Source organism: Jaculus jaculus, chromosome 11 (genome assembly GCF_020740685.1).
Source record: "Jaculus jaculus isolate mJacJac1 chromosome 11, mJacJac1.mat.Y.cur, whole genome shotgun sequence".
NCBI classification, from domain to species: Eukaryota; Metazoa; Chordata; class Mammalia; order Rodentia; family Dipodidae; genus Jaculus; species Jaculus jaculus.
Genome location: NC_059112.1, coordinates 2902917 through 2915038, shown reverse-complemented (window position 1 = coordinate 2915038; position 12122 = coordinate 2902917). Strand labels below are relative to the sequence as shown.

Below are 12122 nucleotides of genomic sequence, written 5' to 3'. Positions count from 1 at the left end.
CACTTGGGAGGCAAAAGTAGGAAGATTGCCATGAGTTCAAGGCCACCCTGAGACTCCATAATGAATTCCAGGTCAGCCTGGGCTAGAGTGAGACCCTACCATGAAAAAAAAAACAGAGTACATGAATAATATAATCTAATAAAAGGTACAGACACACAGAATTAATGACAAATCAGACAATATCATGGTAGAAAAGCATAAGAATCTTAGTTATACAAAATGAAGATGGATTAAATAGATTAGTTAAAAGTAGGGACTGAGTAAAAAAAAAAAATGCAAGAGCTAACTACATGCCACCTACAAAAGACACACTTTAAATATCAAGACATAGAGAGCAATAAACCTGCTGGCCATCACACAAAGTGTTAAAAGAGCTGGGTATGGCAGCACATGCTTTAATCCCAGCACTTGGGAGGCAGAGGCAGGGGGATCACCATGAGTTTGAGGGCAACATGGGACTACAGAGTGAGTGCCAGATCAGCCTGGGCTAGAGTGAGACACTGCCTTGAGAGGGGAAAAACCAAAGAATGCTGGAAGAAGTATTATCAAAGTACACATCAAAGCAGAGAATATTAACAAAAGCAAAGAGGAATGATTCGTAACATTACAGGGATCGTTTCAATAAGGCATGATACTTCCAGACATGCAAATAAGAGATCCAAGCACATGAAGGAAAACTAACATGAAACAGGAAGCATGGATCTCTCTGTTACAAGTGGAGATTTCAACATATGTCTCTGAGCAATGACAACGAGAGACAAAATCCGTAAAGATAGAAAAGACATAAACAACCTTAACTTAAATCTCCTTTTCATGGAACACTTAATTACAGAGAAAATACTACTTAAGAATCCATGTGCCATTCACCAAATGATCCATCCTCGGAGGCATAAGACATGTTTGAAAACATTTAAATGATATCATAGTCATGTGTTTTTTTTCTCAGTTGGTTTTTTTCAAGGTAGGGTCTCATTCTGTAGCCCAGGCTGCCTTTGAACTCATGGTGACCTTCCTATTTCAGCCTCTAATTAAAGGTAGGAACCACCACACCGGGCTATAGTGTGTGTGTGTTGTTTCTGTTACTTCAAGAGATTTTATTGCTGGAGTACACAAGACAAATTCATGCGACTAAGGCAGAGGCAGTGGATGACTCATATTTCCAATTGGGGAAAGGGCCTGCTTGGTCTCATAGTAACGAGCCAGTCGGTGAATTCAGCTCACTATACGAACCAGTCAGGACGCAGCATCTTATTCTTTCTGTTCCTCTCAAGATGCTTGGCGACAGCTTCCCTCCCTCCCTACTTTTTTTATTTTTTAGGTTTTTTTGAGGCAGGGTCTCACTCTAGCTCAGGCTGACCTGGAATTCATTATGTAGTTTCAGGATGGCCTCCAACTCACAGTGATCCTGCTACCTCTGGATCAAAGGCATATGCCACACACACCTGGCCAGGAACTGCTTTCTTAATTAAATGGTAGAGGTCCTCAGGAAGATCAGGAGCCAGTCATCTGGACTTCAGGAATTTTATTGCCTGCCACAAAATGCACTGTGCAATGCCATGTGAATTCCTCAGGAATCACACCTGAGAAGGTGGTATAAGTTCTAACACAAACAAACTCTAGCATGTGATTTCAGGGCTCAAAGAACAAGTCCCTTTCTATTTCTTGTCTGTAAGATGGGACCCACAAAGAGCAACATAAGAAAGCCTAAGAGGAAGAGGGGGAAGAAGGGACACAGGGAACATGAATATGTGTGTGTGCATGCACATGGCAGGGCCTCCAGCCACTGCAAATGAACTCCAGATGCATAGGCCACTTTGTGCATCTAGCTTTACATGGGTACTAGAACTGAACCCAGGTCAGGCTTTGAAGCAAGCACCTTAACTGCTGACCCATCTCTCCAGCCCCAGAGTACATTTTTCACGACACAGTTGAACTAGAAGCTCATAATAGTTTAACATATTTCAAAATAATCAAATCTTAAGTAACCCATATAAATCTTTTTCAAAAAAGGGTTTAACTGTACTACAGATGACCAAAAACAACTACTGACTGTGGTGTAGTTCTCTTCAGCAAAAATAGTAAAAAGGTAATCTAAGAACACGGGAGGGTAAGATAAAATGAATAGTAATTTAAAAAATAACCCACAGAGAGACATAATGAGTGAAGATGCTTGTTTACAAAGCCTGCCAGCATGAGTTTGATTCCCCAGTAACCCTAAAGCCAGATGGCTCGTGTGTCTGGAGCTCATCTGCAGTGGTAAGAGGCCACAGCTCACCTATACACTCACACATAATCTCGCTCGAGTAAATAAAAATATTTTTAAAACTCAGTGAAAATTATAAACATTTAAACTGAATATTAATAAAGGCATATGTCAAAACTCAAAATGTAGACTTAACTCAGTATTTAGAAAGAAAACTTGGCTGGGGAGATGGCTCAGCAATTGAAGGTACTTGCCTATAAAGCCCTCTGGCCTAAGTTCAAGCCCCCAATACGCATGTAAAGCCAGATGCACGAAGCTGCATATGCATCTGGAGGTCATTTACCCTTGGTCTTAAGTTACTAAGCTCGGATTTGTTGTACAGTACATATTATTAAAATTTTGGGGGGAACAAATTATATTTTATATGGACACATATTTTTAAAAATCCAAAAGAGCACCCAGGTCCATGTCTTCTGAAAATAAGACTCAATTGAGAATGTAATACAAACTAGCTCCTATTTTAACTGATGTGGTCTCATATCACCTTTGCAACACAGAAACAGTGAGAGGTAATACAGAAGTAAAGACGGACAGGGAGAGCACCACAGGGAAGGGGAAGCAGGCTTTGAAGACTGACTGTCCAGTGGACAGTGAGGGGACAACTGGAGCAACAGGCTATGGGGCAGGTACAAAGTAAAGGCCCGTTCACACCAAGGGATGGTGGGAACACAGTGGATAAAGTAACAGTATTAAAAGTGTCAAAGTTGATGTTTTCTTTTCTTTTTCGTTTTGTCTTTCTTTTTTTGCTGAAAAGGTATTTTAGACCTTGTCACCCAGGCTGGCTGAGAGCCTTGTATATAGATATAGGTCAGTCTGGTCTTGAACCAAAATCCACTTTTCTCAGCCTTTGTGCTACAATTACAGAAATATACTACTTACTAAGCCTGGCTTGAGTATGATTCTTTATGTAAAATTCCTATTTATTTATGTATAAGCAGAGAGAGACAGACAGAGGGACAGAGAATGTGTGCACTAGGGCTTCCTGTCACTACAAATGAACTCCAGATGAATGCAACACTGTGTGCATCCAACTTTATGGGGATACTGGAAGCAAGGGCTTTAATTGCTGGCCATCTCTCCATGCCTTGAATATGATTCTAAAATGTCAAGCTGGTCACAAAGCAATCTGGGTTATTTAGTCTTGGAAAACTTCAGGAGACACACACACACACACACACACACACACACCATCTCAAACATTTTATTTACAAGTTAGTGAAGCTGCTATGTTGGAAGCAGGGAGGGTTTTGTGTGTGTGTGTGTGTGTGTGTGTGTTTTCACACATATGTGGAGGCCAGAGAAGGGTGTCTCGTATCCTACTGCTCTTCCACCTGACTTCCTTGAGACAGAATGTCTCACAAAACTCAAGGCTCCTGTTTTTCTGCTAAGACGGGTGGACCAAGCACTCCTCAGAGATCTTGCTGCCCCTGCGCCGAGCGGGGGTCACGCCCGCAGCCCACAGCCCGCCTGCTCTCCACACCCAGGCTGGGGCGAGCCTCAGTCCTCGCGCTCGTGCTCCCGCAGCAGGTCCTCCTGGTCGACCTGCCGCTCCCCAGTTTCCTGTGGGCCACTAGTTGAGGAGACCTGCTTGCAGATGTTTCACATCTAGATACAGCCTCAGTAAAACTGCAGCACATTTCAGAGGTCAGCACAAAAATAAAATGTATCTGAGCAGGGAATAAAAGTGCATGTCTTCAATGCAAATACTCAGACAACTGAGTTAGAAGGACTGCTGTGAGCTCAAGGTCAGACTGGGTTACAGAGTGAGCTCCAGGCCAGACTGAGCTAAAATGAGAGCCTGCAAACAAACAAACAAACAAACAAAAAGTATGTGAGGTGATATAGCAAATTTCTAATCTTTAAAACCCCAATCATGGACAGATCATCTGGGAGATCTGCATTAATATAAATGATGTTTGCTTCTACTGCGTCCTGTCATATATTTACCTATACAAAGCCAAGAATTTAAGAACATGGGAAAAATGGGGATTCTTTAGTACACACAAGTAACTCAAGTAAGAAAAGCAAGCATTTAATAAAGTTCAATGAAAATGTTAAGGCACTGAAGACAGTAAGAATAAAGCTATTCTATAGTGGTTAAGGCATTTGCCTGCAAAGCCAAAAGACCCATGTTCGATTCCCCAGGACCCACGTTAGCCAAATGCACAAGGGGATGCACGTATCTGGAGTTCGTTTGCAGTGGCTGGAGGACCTGGCACACCCATTCTCTCTCTCTCTTCTTTCTCTGTCAAATAAATAAATAATAAAATATAAAAAAGAATAAAGATATTCTAAGGCAATCATACTTTAAAACAATAAGCTCAGCACAATGGAAAACAGAGCTCTGTAGTCTGGAAGTACTCTAACAATGCCAGCATTAATTCAGCATTCCTACTTACCTACTTTCCAAATGTATAGTCCTCAGTAAATCACAAGACATGTAGGAAAAGATCTACCTACTAAGATTAAGAAATAATACGTGCATGGCTTAATATTGAATAATTTCATAGAAGCACATTTTTATCCAAGCACATTTTTTATCTCCCCTTTATTAAACAGAAAAAAAAAACTAAAAAACAAGGGGGAAATACCCTTAAAAGGCAACAAAAACACTGTACAATGTACACAACACACACACAAACACGGCTGGGAGGGGCACAAATCTCAGACCTCCCACTTGCTCTGTACTATGCTGAGTCTAGAGACCTTCCCCTTCCCAGTGCTGAAGCCGGAGGCCTCCAACACCATGCCTTGCTCAAAATGATCTTAAGGAGGAAGAAAGCTCCACACCTGTATGAACATTTACAAGCAAAGTATGTTTTTACAAAATCTTAATCATTTTATTCTGACACTCAATTTCTGGGAGCATTATGGAATCAAATCTAAAACTTCCTGAATGGTCCACTGTTGAGCTACACTCCTGGCCCCTAAACTGTGGTCTTAATATTGTGATGGTAGGGCATGAATTACAAATGCCCAACATATGACAAGGGCTAGGGAAGTGTGAACAGGACAAACTCAAGACTGGATTGAGTTACAGGTAAACACTGGATAGAAGGAAAATGAATGTGAGAAGTGAAGTTAGGCTGGCAACAAACACTGAGCAAAGAAGCAAAATCTGGATAAGGTATGTAAGCAAGAGGGAAAGAAACCATGAGGTGAGCACCAGGCTCGGAGGCTGAATAACATCCATCAAACTCAACACGAAGTCCTCATGGACGAGAATCCAAAGGAGGTCTAACATTGGCTCAGCACTACTTATCCAAGAATGCTTTGGAATCTGGGGGCAAAAAGAACAGGCCATTGAGAAGTAGAGAAGCAGGCATGTGCAGCTATGTCCCAATTTCTTGGACCCTATGAAGGCCCCAGTTCAATCCCCAATACTGCATAAACCATGTGTGATGGCAAATGCCTGTAAGCCTAGCACCCAGGAGGCTAAGGCGGGAATATCAGAACTTCAAGGTCACTCTCAGTTATATAACAGGAACAGGTTCAAGGCTAGCTTGGGTTATGTGAGACTTTGTCTCAAAGAAATAAAATTTACTTGATTAACACTGAGTGGTCTTTTGCTTATCTCAATATGAAAACAATGCCACTGATACAAAAGTAAAGTGTGTGGTGGCAGGTGTGGTGGTGCAAGCCTTTCATCCCAGAGGTAGGAGGATCGCTGTTAGTTCAAGGCCACCCTGAGACTACATAGTTAATTCCTGGTCAGCCTGAGCTAGAGTGAGACCTACCTTGGAAAACAAAGCAACAACAGCAACAACAAAAGTAAAGAATAAATTTGTTGGCTTAACACGAACTTTAGACTATCCTATCAGTCCATACTAGGTAACAGTATGTTCTCTGCTACATACTCAATTTTCACAAGAGGGAGAGTGAAAACTATCAAAAGCCAGTTTTCTGTAAAATACATTACCTTCAAATTCATGCACAAGTTCACTCGCGGATTCTGAGGCAATGGTCTGCCATGCGGAGCTCACTGGAGGCAGCGCATGGTCCACGCTCCCCTGGAGCTCACTGTCCTCCTGCCTTTGTGTCGCCATGCCTGCAACTGGTACTATTTTCAATCGTGAGTGTATGACTGTTTCAGTACTTGTATGGTAAATAAAGAATCATTTCTACTTAATCCTTCAGTATGATAGTTGTCTCAAAAAAAACTTGCAAATGTGAATTGAATTAGTCATATTTTCATGGAACAACATTTTTTGTTGTTGTTAAGACAAACTATAGTTTATTCAGATTTACCAGATTTATTGAGACATTTTCTCAGTAATGAATGAAATGAGTTCGTCCTTTCAAGGAAACTCATATTCTTTATTGTTATCTAAGAGCTGTAAGCATGCTGTACAACATTGGACTTTTTGCTGAGAGAATACCCAAGATTACAATAGTGAAGCGATGAGCAGATATGACAGTTTAATTATCTCTCATTAAGACAGACTTCGGCCAGGCATGGCTGCACACTCCTTTAATCCCAGAACTCAGGAGGTAGGAGTAGGAGGGCCACCATGAGTTCACGGCAAGCCTGAGACTACATGTGATTTCTTAGGTCAGCCTGGGCTAGCAAAACCCTACCTCAAAAAGCCAAAAAAAAGGGGGGGAGGGCTATGGAAAATATCTTAATAAAAAATCAGAGTTGGAGAGATGGCTCAGCAGTTAAGGTGCATGCCTGTGGAGTCTAAGGACACAGATCCGATTCTCCAGGTCCCAAGTAAACCACATGCACAAGGTGGCACATGCTTCGAGAGTTCGCTTGCAGTGGCTAGAGGTCCCAGTGTGTCCATTCTCTCTCTAATAAATAAAATCTTTAAAAAAACATCAGGGCTGGGGAGATGGCTCAGTCAGTAGAGCACTTGCCACACACAAGCTGGAGGATCTGAGAGTTCAGGGCCCCAGTGCTCAAATGACAATGCCAGTTGTCTTGGTGAGCAGCTGTAATCCAATACTGGAGAGGGAGAAACAGGAGGATTCCCAGAATTGGCTGGCTACGGGTCTAGCCCAATCGATGAGCTCTGGGTTCAGTGAAAGACCCTATGGGAAACGATGGGAACGACCCTTTGCCAAGAGCATCAACATCTAGTCTCCACATGCACACACAAATATGCACACACCCCACACACATGCCCATATCCGCATGGATTTTATACATGCATGCACACATACCGTATGTACATACACAAATATGTTTGTTTATTTATTTATTTTGCTTTTTCAAGATAGTGTCTCACTCTAGCTCAGGTTGACCTGGAATTCACTATGTAGTCTCAGGGAGGCCTCGAACTCATGCTAATCCTCCCACCTCTGCCTCTCAAGTGGTGGGATTAAAGGCATGTGCCACCACACTTGGCTATGGCTTAAATAAAATTAAAAATTGAAAATAAAAATTATATATAAGAGTGCATCATGAATTTAAGACAGCTTAAAATAACAATAGCACACATTTCTTCTTAACAAATAAGCTAGACCAACTGCTCAATTTCAAATACCCACTCACACTGTATGTACTCAAAACCACAAGCAAAGGACGATACAACCACTGAGCACGACTCATCTTAATTCTAAAACCTCTCAATGAATATAAATAGTTACTTATACCACAGAAATAATTTCTATATTTACTAACTTTCGGTCTCTAGTCCAACTTATCATGTCCAAAGGGTTATTCCCCATTCTTCCTAGTACAAACTGAGCCATGGTGACACGAAATGCGGCTACAGAGACAAACAAGACTCACTGGTAGGGCATATAAATAATGGTATGAAGGAAGTAAAGCAGTGCAGTTCCTAACAAAAAGAGCCAATGCCTGTTAAGGAACCTTCTCCAGGAGAGGTGTGCTGTGACAAGATTTTCCCTGTGTGAACCCAACTGGAATGCTTTACCAGTAGTTCATACCATGGCAAGAAGAAACAGTAACTTCTCTGTGGTTGTTTTAATCACATTTTGAAAAAATATTTTAAGGAAGGAGAGAGAGAGAGAGAGAGAGGAGAGAGAGAGAGAGGGAGAGAGAATGAATATGAATGGTGTACCAGGACTTTCCACCACTACAAAGAACTCCAGACACATGTACCACTTGGTATATCTATCTGGCTTTACATGGGTACTAGAGAATTGAACCCAGGCCATGAGGCTTTACAATCAAGTGCCTTTAACCACTAGGAAATCTCTCCAGACCTCAATCACTTATTTTAAAAAAGAAACAAAACAACCTTCTGACTTCAAGATAAATTACATCATAAAAATAGTTCATATTTTGTTTCGATCATATTGTTTTAGTTCCAACATAAAGGGTACAGTCAAATCCTTAAGCCACTGTCTGCAAGGAAGAGCCATAGTTCTCTATGTTCTATGTTCTAACTATGGCTCTTCCTCACACACTATGACCTGTAGCATCAAGGGTGGACACACCTAGAAGTCCTGTGCCTGGGCCACTACTATTCTCTTCAACATTATTTCCTAAAAACAAAACAAACAAAAATATCAAATAATGTACTATAAAGGGATTGTAAATTTAATTAAAACTACAATAATGACCTGCCTCATCTTTAGCTATCAAAAGCCTGTACATTAATTTCAGGTCTCAACACAAACCTTGGTGAGTCAAATTTAGGATAATTTGAGGATCCTTTGACGTACTACTAAGACTCACTCGTTACAAATATGAAGCAGGGAGATGATGAGAAGTGGCAAAGCCAGAATGAAGTCTCCACGTGTGTCCATTGAGAGCGTGCTTTCCATCATGTATTGCTGTCTACTTTCCTGACTGTTTCTTTTACAGAAGTGGACAGGAAGGACTACTATTTTGACTATCTTTCCATCATGTGTTGTTGTCTACTTTCCTGACTGTTTCTTTTACAGAAGTGGATAGGAAGGACTACTATTTTGACTTTCTTTCCATTGTGTGTCACTGTCTACTTTCCTTACTGTTTCTTTCACAGAAGCAGACAGGAAAGACTACTATTTTGACTGCTTTGGTCTGGAAAAGAAAATCAGTGATGGAGCCTAGTGGTTAGAGTGCTTGCCTGCGAAGCCTAAGGACCCAGGTTTGATTTCCCAAAACCCACGTAAGCCAGATGCACAAGGTGGCACATGAGTCTGGTGTTGTTTGCAGTAGGTAGATGCCCTGGTGCAGCCATTCTCTCTCTCTCTAGCAAGTAAATAGATATATTTAAAATAAAACAAAGTTTAAAAATAATTATTAGCTAGGCATGGTGGCATCTACTTTTAATAATTAAGAAAAAAGAAAGAAAAACAGTAGTTAGAGTTAACCAAAATTATTCTCGTTAATCTGTTACCCTGGTTAGCTGCGAAGCAATGATACAAGCTGAAATCAACCTTTTCAAGTAGAATTTGAGAAGCATTTCAGGTAAGATCTTAAAAAACATGAAAATTCAGCCAGGCGTGGTGGCGCACGCCTTTAATCCCAGCACTTGGGAGGTAAAAGAGGTAGGAGGATCACCGTGAGTTCAAGGCCACCCTGAGACTACATAGTGAATTACAGGTCAGCCTGGACTAGAGTGAGACCCTACCTCTAAAAACCAAAAAAAAAAAGAAAGAAAAAGAAAAATCTAAAAATTCAACTATACCACACACATCTCTACATAAAAAGTAATCATATTTAAAATGCCTGAATAGTGCAGAAGAGATGGCTCAGCAGTTTAGGTGCTTGCTTGCAAAGCTAAAGGCCATGGTTTGATTCCCCAGAACCCACATAAAAATAAATAAATGGGGCAGGGAAGATGGCTTAGCGGTTAAGGCGAAGTCCAAGGACTCAGGTTCAATTCCCCAGAACACACGTAAGCCATATGCTCAAGGTGGCACACGTGTCTGTAGTTCCTCTGCCATGTCTAGAGGCCCTGGCATGCCCATATTCTCTCTCTCATCTAATGAATAAAGTTTTTTTAAAAAAAATTAAACAGAAGCCAGGTGTGGTGGCGCACGCCTTTAATCCCAGCACTCGGGAGGCAGAGGTAGGAGGATTGCTGTGAATTCGAGGCCACCCTGAGACTACAGAGTGAATTCCAGCTCAGCCTGGGCTATAGTGAGACCCTACCTCAGAAAACCAAAATAAATAAATAAATAAAATGCCTAAATATAAAATGTGGTTTAAAAACTCAACAAAAATTTTAAAATTTAATTTAAAAAGCATGCCACAGTACAATGACGATAGGTACTATATTTACTTGTGATACTGATTTTTGTATTTATTGTTTTGTTAAAATTGTACTTATTTACATATGTACACATGAGTGTGCATGTGCACATATCAGGGTCTTTTGATGTTGCAAATGTATGCCTGTCTGGCTTTTTTTTACTCTGGCAGCTTGGGAACTGAACCAAGGCAGGCAAAATGTTGCAAGCAAGAGCCTGTAACTGATGAGCCATCTTCCCCAGGCCCATTATAATACTAATTTAAATTTTCCTTTTATTAAGATTTCATAAAAGCATACTTAAAATCTTTATGACTTAAAAGGCCAAGTTACACAGACAAAAAAGAAAGTCCAATGATAATTTGAACAAACAGAATTTACATAAAGTTCTACATACTCAATAAATAAAACCACAAAGGCAAAAATTACAGTAACAAACTTCAAGTATCTCAGTTATCTACAATAATAAAGCTAAAACTGTGGTACATAGAAAAATTTCATTTTCATTATGAACTTTATGTTGAATTAGGTCTTTAAAAAATGCACTTTTGTAGAAAGCGTTATATAAAGTATACCTGTTTAGTTGCAGGTGAGGTGATTTAGAAAGTTACAGAATTAACTCTCTGCACTTCTCTTTCAGTGTTATGTCACTGTAAGTATTATTTTGGAAATAATCCTCACTACTTGGAAAATTTCCACATCTACTGACAATTTCTGAGACACTAAATTAAATCATTTTAAATAGAAACTTCATGATTTAATGCAACAGGTATAAAGAAATCACATTAGGACAACAGAAAATTTGAACAAGATTGCAGTGATTATTTTAAAAACTAGTCACAATGAACAAATCAGGTATGTAAAAATCTTAACCTGATTTTAACTGAAATAATGAAAATACAAGTGTTTATTTACACAGCATTTAAAAAACAGTGCTTAGTGCACAGAACTATGCTCCATCAAGTTTCTCACAAGAAAATAGTAAAGACTTCTAAAATCTCTGTAAGTTAAAATTTAAATGGCGTAGGAAAGCTGTCAAACTTACCAAAAGCTATGAAGTCAAGTGAATTTATCAAAATTCACAAGTTACAATTCTAGAAAATCCAAAACAAATATCTTAAAACACAAATTAAAATGTGTCACCAGAAGTTTCTAGCTTAATTAGACTTGTGTAAACTGTGCCACCAGAAGCCGTACGGTCGCTTCAGAGTACTCTGCTGAAAATGCACACCACTATTTCTAAGTAGATGCATCACCACAGCATTATGAATACAGGCCTCCACAGCAGCAAAGTTCAAAGACAACGAGAGTGTAAGTGCAGGCCCCACGGACTCACACAGGGCTGAAGGGGCAGCGCAGGCAGGTGGGGAAGGAGGCAGGCAACACAATGGACCCACAGCTCTCCCGGCAGCCCGCCCGCCGCCTGCCCAAGCTTGCTGCAATGTCAGCCCAGGCGACTCCAGGAAGCGCTCACTGATCATGCAGCACTTTATAATGCGCAGAGGCTTTTTCTCCGTAGCCCCGCCCAGCTTCCTTTGCAGCTCCTCAGCCCTCTCCACAATGAGCTCTCTTCCAGAAGACGGATGGCTGATAGAAATCACCCTAACAGGCTATTACAGATGCCTCACCACTATGAAGCCTCTTTATCCCAATCAGCAGGTTTTTCTCCTTTTCTTAATGAGAAAAAAGAAAACAAAACCAAAAGCTTT

General features: G+C 40.6%; 1 protein-coding gene across 5 annotated transcripts in view; it reads right to left on the bottom strand.

Annotated features, from left to right (window-relative positions):
* The window catches only part of Ankrd17 (ankyrin repeat domain 17), a 130497-nt gene that overhangs the window by 117461 nt on the left and 914 nt on the right, over positions 1-12122 (bottom strand). The gene's annotated exons all lie outside the window — the stretch shown is intronic.